Here is a 9,793-nt window from a genome sequence, read left to right as displayed (position 1 = left end):
CCCAGGATCGGGAGGAGGGCTCTCTTGGTTCTGAGACCCTGGACGCTGGAGGTAGACTGAGCAGAGTTCTCCAGAGAACACTGCCAGACTGCGCCATACCTTTGCCAGACTCTACAACCTATCCCTTCATTTGTAAGTTACCCCACAAAATAAACCTCCCTTTTAACTACATGGAATGGCCTTAATAATTTCACCAATATCTGGTGCCCAACGTGGGGCACGAACCCACGACCCTGAGATTAAGAGTCTCATGCTCTACCGACTGAGCTAGCCGGGCTGGTTCCCTGACCGGGAATCGAACCCGGGCCAAGCAGTGAGAGCGCCGAATCCTAACCACTAGACCACCAGATAAAGCAGCACAGGTTTGTAATCCCAGTGTTGGAGAGGCAGGAACAAGAATATTTCTATCCCTGGAGGTGGTGGCACACGCCTTTAATCCCAGTACTCAAGAGGCAGAGACAGGCAGATCTCTGTGAGTTTGAGGCCAGCCTGGTCTACAGAGCAAGTTCCAGGACAGGCTCCAAAGCTACACAGAGAAACCCTATCTCACAAAACAAAACAAAACAGCAAACAAACAAACAAAAAACCCAAAAAGTGTATTTCTAGGGATCACTGCCCAGCCAGTCCAATTGAACTGGTGAGCTCTAGGGTCAATGAGAGACCCTGTCTCAAAAGCTAAGGTGGAGAGTGATTGAGGAAGATACTTGATACTGACTTTTAGCTTCCATATGCATGCACATATGGACATACACATGCATGCGTGTGCGTGTGCGTGTGCGTGTGCGTGTATGTGTGTGTGTGTGTGTGTGTGTGTGTGTGTGTGTGTGTGTGTGTGTGTTGATGCCCAAAAGCCCTAACGTGAGTGCAGTTCCCGGGAACATGGCTTGACTCACAGCATCTGTCCCAGGACTCTGGAACTGTGGCAGCCAAGGTGCGCAGAAACAAAGACCGTTTTTTCCTCTTCACCAGCTCCAGGACGAAAGTATGGAGCCTCGAGTGGTTGGGTTCTGGTGCCTGTGGTTGGCTCTTGTCTGGTTCATCTCTGTGTGCCTGCAGGCACTGGCCAGAGGATGGGCTGAGGTAGGGAGATACCTTAGAAGATCAAGCCTTCCTTGAGGAGGTTGAAACCAAACTGGTTTCTGGTTTAAACGGAACGGAAGTACACTACTTGTCCACTGCATGCTGCGCTCAGAATGGCTTCCTTCTAGAGATTCTGATTACAAAATCCAGGATTTGTGCAATTGAGTTTAGCTTTTTTTTTCATGGACTGGGGTGGGGTGGGGACTTTTGCCCCTGGCCTAAGTGCCTCCCCGTTTTGCCCTGCTGGTCCCTCTGGTCAGCCAAGGAGGGCTTTCTTGGAGTAGATGCTCAGGGTAGATCATGTCTTCTAAATTAAATAACATGTCCACTCCCAAAAGGACACTTGTTCCAAGTAGCACTATGCTGGAGTATGAGCAGAAATCAGTCAGCTCACAAACACAGACAGAGAGACACACAAGGGGGGCATTCATGTGTGGGAGCAACAAGCTTCCTTAGTTTTATTTTGAAATAAAGGGACATGCTGTTCCTTCTCATAATTAATATATCTACTTAGAGTCTCCACATGTAGTCAGACCCCTTCCTGGTGCTGACTAATCCTTCATGAACAAAATCCCCACATTAGGATTGACCAACCCTGAAACACATAGCTGGAGTGCTGGGGTGCTAGGCTTGGAACCCCAACCTTCCCAGAGAATTTGAGTCCAAGAGGAGATTTTTAGATTCCCTGATGCAGCCCCCAAAAGATAAATGCATTCCTGCCTCAACCTGGCTTAAATCTACTTCAAAAACACACCGAATGGGTGTGTCACACACCACAAAACCACAGGGAGTGGGGGTCTGAGTTTGAGGGGGAGTTTAGAATTGTGTGTGTTCTGGGTGTTAAGTTAGGGTAACAGGGCTTTGCTTGGAAAATGTGAGGGGTGGAGGGACCCCCTGTGAAAACATCCGCTGCTGGCTGGCTGGGAGCTTAGGGTTATGCAGCTGACTCCAAGAATGGAGTGTGCCTCTGTTCATCCATTGGAACCTTCATGGAGAGACTGCCTTGGGCCAGGTGCTACCCAAGGCCACACAGTCTTTGCTTACCCAGCTGAGTCCCTGCCCTGTCTGCTGGAGTGAATGGGAACACAGCCTGTATGTTCTGGCTGTGGCACGAAGCTTGTGCCACCACTCAAGGGCCATGCTGTTATCATCCGGCATTTCCTCAAAAAAATACCCTGGATGTATCTCCCAAGATGGATGCTCAGGTCCAACATGAGTGCAGATGCCCTCATGGTACCGGCTTCCTTCCATCAGCTCCTCTCTTGCTCTTATCTCCAGGGCCTCCTGGGTGGTCTTGGCAGGATCAGCCTGAGGAGTTCAGCTGTTGATTAAAGCTGACAGGAACTTGAGGTGTTACTCTCCCACCGTCATTTGTATCTGGAGGGGGATTCCCGAAGGCCAGAGGAATGAGTCTCCATTGGTGGAATTAGGCCAGAGCCAGAGTCTCGAAGACAAACAGGTTTCAGCCAGCAGCCCGAGAGCTGGCAGAGTTTAAGAAGGATTCCAAGGAAAGGAAGAACTGGGTAATTGATTAGCAATGTCTTCTGTGGCTATGGCAATGAAGGGGGACGGAGTTCCGAGTTTCCATGTCCCAAGGTGATTGCAATTCCTTGATCTTACAGACATGGACACCATGGGTAAGAGTGTAGGTGCCAAGTTGAGAATGGGTCCATTGAAAGAGCCTGGCTAGTCTACTCCCCTGCCGTTTCCCCAAAGGCCCTAAACTTCAGCTTTTTTTTTTTTTTCTTCAGGCTGAGGGATTTCTTCCCTGGAGCCTCTGGATCTATGGGTGAATACCACACTGATGGAGAACTGTTGATCACCCTGCAATGTGCAGGTTCCTGTCATTTCCTAGAAAGGATCTAAGGGCAGTAAAATATAGCACACTAAAGCTGAGTTCCTACCAGAAACAGGAAGACAGTGATCCAGACTGCCCCATCTCAGCAATGTGCATGCACAACTGACTAGGCTTTCTGACACCCCTCAACCCAGACACTTGTGGGTGCCCAGGACTGAGGGAAGGCTTGCAGTATAAGACAGCATGCCTTATTTAAACTATGAGACCTCACTCCACACTCCAAACATTTATTTTTCCCATTTTAAAGTATATTTTAATTAAAGTGTAATTATATTACTTCTTCCCTTTCTTCCCTCTAACCCCTCCCAAGACCCTCCCCCCACCTTCCATGGCCATCCTATCACTCTCAATTGACAGCCTTTTCTTTTCTTGGTTTTGTTTTTTGAGACATGATTTCTCCGCGCATTCCTGGATGTCTTAGAACTCACTTTGTAGACCAGGCTGGCCTCGAACTCACAGAGATCCACTGCCTCTTCCTCCTGAATGCTGGGATTAAAGGCGTGCCCCACCACTCCCAGCTCAACAACCTCTTTTTCTTTGATTACTGTTGTTATAGACACAGACACACATATGTATATATACACCAAAATGTAAATACAACCTGCTGAGTCCATTGTGTTGTTTATATGTATATGGTTTCAGAGCTGACCACTTTATTAGATAACGGTTAAGGGGCTCATTCCTAGGAGAGGCTAATTCTCCTTCTCTTGCCCGTCCTTACTTGCTTGCAGGACTTTGTGCAGGGTTGGAACCCCGTGAAACGTCTCCTCTGCTCCATTGGTATGTCTGTGGACATTGCCATTGTTCGGGTCTTTTTATACACCAGTTCTAGGGAAGACTTTCACAGCAGGTGGCTTGGTATTCTGGCTTTTAAAGTCCTTCTGTCCCTCTTCAGTGATGCTCCCTGAGCCAGATGTGATGTAGATGTTTCTGTTGGGGGTGGGCTCCCCATGATCCATTGGTTTCTTCATTGTGTCCAGCTGTGGTTTTCTGTGATGGGTTATTCCATGTTGTATACTCACACATAAAGATTTGGAGTTAGGAGCCAAGATGAGAGTGAACATATTGTGTTTGTCTTTTTGGGCCTGAGTTTACCTCACTTAATATAATTTATTCTAGTTCTGTCCATTTACCTGCAAATGACATGATTTCATTTTCCTTTAGAGGTGAATAGTATTCCATTGTGTATATGTACCACTTTTTCATTATCCATTAATCTGTTGGAGAACATTTAAGATCTTTCCATTTCTTACATATTCAGAGCAGGGCACCAGTGAACATTGCTTAGCTGGTATCTGTGGAGTGGGACGTCCCAACACTTGTTAGCACATTTGATGAGCTCAGGCACTGGCATGGTAGACAGAAAAGCAAGTCAAGTTCCTGCACACTAAGGGGTTTAAATCTTGTGTGTCAAGATCAGTGTAGGCAATAGGTTTGTGCACCAATGAACTATGGGTATTAATTGGTGTGGAGTCCCAAACAGGGGCAGAGTGAGGCTTAGCCCTACTCTGGAAACAAGAACAATGGTGATTCTCAAACTTGGCCTCAGACAAGGAGGTGCTGGTTGGAGAGCTGGGCAGGGACTAGAGATACAGAAATGTCTCAGAGGGGCTGGGAGTGGGTAGCTCAGTGGAAGAGCATCTGCCTAGCATGTGAGGTCCAGGATTGAGGGGGAAGGAGAGGGCCTCGGAAGGAAGGAAGGAAGGAAGAAAGAAAGGAAGGAAGGAAGGGAGGAAGGGAGGAAGGGAGGAAGGAAGGAAGGTAGATATGAAGTGATTCAAGGCACAGGGCATAAAAGAACCAGAAATCATGTGATCTGCCTGGAGAGAAGATGGGATGTGGGGCATAGCATGACATGTGAGGTGGGCCAGATCGCATCTGCAGTACCCTCAGCCTCTACTTCTCTGCTCTCCCACAGGGTGGCTGCTTGCATATGTGGGCACTGAGCACCTGTGGCCAGTCCTAATGAGACATATATGTGACACATACAGTGAATTAGGAAGACTGCACGTGTACAAAATCAGCACTGTTGTATTGATTACGTCTTGAAATGACAATACACAGAACAGATGCAGTTAAAAAAATACATTATTAAATTAATACCACTCCAGGACTGGAGAGATGGCTCTGTGGTTAAGAGCACACACTATTCTTCCAGAGGACTTGTGTTTGGTTCCCGGAACTCACATCAAGCAGTTCACAACTACCTATAACTCCAGCTCCAGGGGAGCTGATGCCCTCTTCTGGCCTCCATAGACACCTGCACTCACACCTACCCAAAACTCCCCATAGATGCACATGCATACACATAATTTTAAAAAATAATAAAAATAAAACTTAAAAAAAGTGGCTTTTGTTCATTCTTAACATAGTCTAGAACATTTCCAATCACACAATCATTATATTCCTATTGGACATTAGAGCCAGAAACAGTGACAACGGTTTTTCAGTGAGCAAAGGAGACGAAGATTAGGCCTGTGCCTGAGAGCACTCACTCCGACAGCCAGCAGAGAACGGGGATGATTAGAAAAATATTACAGTCATTGGGGGAGTGTGCTCCAGAGATTTGAATGAGAAGGAGGCTGGGGTTGGAGATGATGTCCTTGTTTGGGGCTGGGCTGCTGGGTGTGTGGAGGGAGAAGCCTCAGAGCTGCTGACTGGGTTGACTGTAGGCCAAAGCTGTGGCTCTGGAGGAAGCGGATGGGTTTAGTAGCTAACAGCGATGCTGAGATGCCTGGGATCCTCCAGTGGGGAGGCTTGGGGAAAAGTTGAGATTTAAGGCAGTACATTCGTATTTGGGCAGTGGTTTCTAGGTGTTACCCTGAGGGGCTGGGGAGATGGCTCAGTTGGTAAAGTGTTCACCTGAGTTTGGATCTCAGCACCCATGTAAAAGGCCAGGCATGGAGGCAAACACCTAAAGTCCCAGCACCCAGGAGGCAGAGCCAGGAGGATCCTCGGGTTTGTTGGACAAGCAGTCTCTTTCAATCAGTGAACTCTAGATTTAGTGAGAGACTCTGTCTCAACAGTCAGCGTGGAAAGTGAGAGAGGCCATCTTTGACCACGTACAAACACATGTATATGCTTACATGAATCACACACAAAAAACCTTGAAAATATGATCCTGAGACTCAGGGCAAATGAGGTCCCCCAGGGAGAGGATTGAGTTCTGAGAACCTCGTAGCTACATGAGTGTAGGAAGGAGATTGCGCCCAACACTGACACACTGGGAGGCAGGTAGCTTTCGGCTCCATGCTGGCAAGTCTTTGGAAGAGATCCTTGTTCTTACTTGCTAGTTTTAGAGCAAACCAAAACAACCAAAGCGACAGCTTACACCGAAACTTCCTAGTCTTCATGCATAGACTTTGTCCTGGGTGTCAGCCCTCTCATAAGGCAGTGTGGCGGGATTGCATAGCTTTTCTCAAGGCCATGTGGCAAAGTCATGAAACGTATCGATTCTTCTAGGAGTTATTTAAAGTAAATAATCAGGAATAGGAACTAATGTGCCTGCCCAGACATGTTGGAGAGTCACTTTTGTGACATCAAATAGAAGCGGAAGCCATTGTGGGAAATGAGTTTAATAAGTCAGGGTAGACCCATGTGACAGCATGCTCTCCAGACTTCAGGACACCGTCAGATGCACATATTTATGGGCATAGTGAGACATTCACAGTGTGTTCAACAGGAAAGCAGGTGGCTGCAGAGGATTCTTTTCAGTGTGCTGAACATTATTTGAGTATGGTTAAGGGCGAGGGCTACCCAGCAGACTGTCTGGGTTGCCAAAGTGTGGCTGCTCACAGACACCATGCTGCTTGTCTCGCTGTGGTCTCCTACACAGGGATTGATCATGGCGTGGGCCATGGGTAGTTATGGAAACTCAACAAGTTCACTCATCTGGTTGAAACAGGACCTAGTGCTCAAGAGATCTCAGTATGGGCCAACTTGTGCTACTTACAAAGAAACTCCCAGTGAGATACAGCCCTGTCATACAAAGCACCCAGTTTTTTAAAGATCCAATATATTAGTTTTCTAAAGACTAGATTTTCATAGATTTTTTCTTTTAGATGTATTTATGTATGTGTATGAGTGTTGTGCCTGCTTGTGTTCAAGTGTACCACACCCATGCCTGGTGCTCTCCGAGGTCAGGGAGAAGAAATCAGATCTAGAACTAGATTTATGGACGATTGTGAGCCATCATGTAGGTATTAGGGCTTGAACCTCAGGCCTCTGAAAGAGCAACAAGTGCTCCTAACTAATGAGTCATTCATTTCTTCAGGTCATACTTTATTTTAAATTATGTGTATGTGTGCCTGTCTATATGTGTGTGAGGAGACGAGAGAGGTCAGAGCTCCTGGAGCTGGAATTACAAGCAGATGTAAGCTGCTTGACACAGATGCTGGGAACCAAACTTGGGTCCTATGGAGGATCGGTACCCACACATTCTCAATTATGGAGCGGTCTCTCTAGCCCTATGTCACCCATTTGAAAATGGGCAATTCAGCTGTGTTTAGGATATTCAGTTAAGCTAACTCGGAAGCCAACTTTTTAAAATGTTACTGTTTATTTATTCTTTGTTATCTTTACACATGTATACAATGTCTTTTGTTTGTTGGTGTTTTGGTTTGGTTTTTTTGAAACAAGGTTTCTCTGTGTACAGCTCTGGCTTTCCTGGAATTTGCCCTATAGACCAGGCTGGCTTCCAGAATCTCAGAGATCTGCCTGCCTCTGCGTCCCCAAGAGCTGGTGTTAAAGGTGCGGACGCCGCCATGCCCAGCTACAGCGGGTCTTGATCATCTCCATCCGAAATTCTCTCATTCGACTCAGGCACAACCTGAACATGTACCCTTCCCACCTTCATGTCCTCTCCTATGTTTTTTTGTAACCCAGGGTCCAGTTAGTGCCACCTGCTGGCACGCTGACCAATCTTGTGGGCTTGACTGTGGGTGCGCAGGTCTTGTGCAGGAGTCCATGAACAAGCCATGCCGTGTTCAGGAGATGGCACTTCGAAGTACTCCTCTCTATCCCCCAGCTCTCAGAGCTGTTACAGCGTCCCTTCTGAGAAGGTTCCAAGCCATGAGGGCGTGGCTATTGATGCCCTGTCTAAGGTTGAGTCTTGAAAAGTCACTTATTCGAAGTGCGTTGACCTGGTCCAAGCCAAGGTCAACTGCAGCCTGGTGGCCAGTTTGGGAACATTTTCCTCACATCACTCCCCAGCCCCTCCCCCAGCCCTTGGCAACTAGTCTTTCTGTCTCTAAGATGGGCTTCTCCTGGACCTTCCTAGGGGTGGAATCACTCAGTCCGTGGTCTTCTGCGACCTGTTTTTCTGGTAAGAATAGCTTTCAAGGCCACAACACAGGCAGCATTTGATTTCTTTTTGTTTTTACAACAGAAAGTATTTATGAGCAAAGAAGTCATTGTGAAATTTAAAAGTGTCTCTCTGTGATGAAAATGGTCTGTTTTTACAATACCCACTAGACATATTTAACTTGAAGCTGTCGTTCTTCTGCTTGGTAAGATTGAGTTGCTGGGAGTGGATAGCTTTCCCTTGTCTCTCTAAACTTACCTCATCCTCTCCAAATCAGGGCCGGGACTTCCCACAGCCTGCTGATGTGGGGTGGTCAGCAAGCGGCAGAAGATTCTAGATGCATGTGGGATCTTGAGAGGCCAGGTTTACACTTTCCCTCTGGTCACATACAGGAGCTCTGTGGCCCTCTGAGGCCTGATGACAGACACAGGCAGCCATCATCTCCTCTCTTAGACACTAGGGTCTACTGCCTCACCCAGGGGGGACCCCCTGCTGCCACCTGTGTGGTGTGTGCTTTTTGTCTCCAAAATTCATTTCTAGTCAGTGATTTTTTTGTTTTTAAACGACACTCTGCATTCAGTTTGGAATTTTCTTTTTCTTTTTTTTTCCAACCTGGAAAGTTCAAGGCCAGCCTAGGATACTTGAGACTCTGTCACAAAAAAGAACTTTCCACAGCATGAAATACATTCATATTGTTTTGCTTTCCTTCCCCATCTCTGTCAGCTCTGTCAGTTTCTGATTACGTTTATTCTCTCTCTCTCTCTCTCTCTCTCTCTCTCTCTCTCTCTCTCTCTCTGTGTGTGTGTGTGTGTGTGTGTGTGTACACATGTGTCCCAGTGCACATGTGGAGGTCAGAGGACAACTTTTGGATGTTGGTTCTCTCATTCCACCACGTGGAATTGTCAGGCTTGGCGGCAAGCACCTTGACTTGCTGAGCCATCTTGCCGGTCCACCATCCATTTCCGTTCTTCATCCGGCAGAACTCTATACCCTTGAGCACTGACCCCCATTCCTGCCCCCCCGCCCCGCTGTGCCTATAAACCCATGCTATTTCCCATCTCTGTGATGTCGTTACTCTAAGTCTCCCATCTTAGCAGGTCAGACATTTGTTCTCCCGTTACTGACATGCTTATTGAGCATATGAAGTTCTCAAGGTACGCGGAGGCTATGGCATGATATAACTTCCTTCCTTAGGGCTGAACAATATTCTATTGTAGGTCTATACACACTGCATTCTGCTTCCATCCATCTGCTTGTGGCATTTGGATGGCTTCCATCTTTTGAAGCCTCTTTGAACACTGGTGTGCAAATATTTGTTCAAGACCCTGAATTCAGTTTCTTTGAGGATATATGACTATCGATTTTAATGGAAGGATGACAAGACATTAGTGAGGTAATATAAAAGCACACAATCTTGTCACTTCTCTAGAACATTTCATTAGAGCACATCCCTCTGGGGGCTATCCACATGTCTGTGTTTTTAAAAATAATGCAGTGACAATGAAACAGTGGTTTTCTAACTTCTACTTTTTAGGTCTATGTGCTAAGCTGGC

General features: G+C 46.8%; 1 non-coding gene across 1 annotated transcript; it reads right to left on the bottom strand.

Moving 5' to 3' along the window:
• Nucleotides 1-204: 204 nt before the first annotated feature.
• Trnak-cuu lies at nucleotides 205-277 on the bottom strand. Its single transcript has one exon. It is a non-coding gene; the product is annotated as a tRNA-Lys (tRNA).
• Between the last annotated feature and the right edge of the window lie 9,516 nt (nucleotides 278-9,793).

Source organism: Onychomys torridus, chromosome 7 (genome assembly GCF_903995425.1).
Source record: "Onychomys torridus chromosome 7, mOncTor1.1, whole genome shotgun sequence".
NCBI classification, from domain to species: Eukaryota; Metazoa; Chordata; class Mammalia; order Rodentia; family Cricetidae; genus Onychomys; species Onychomys torridus.
Note: the sequence above shows the minus strand (reverse complement) of the source record. Positions and strands in the feature narration are given on the sequence as shown.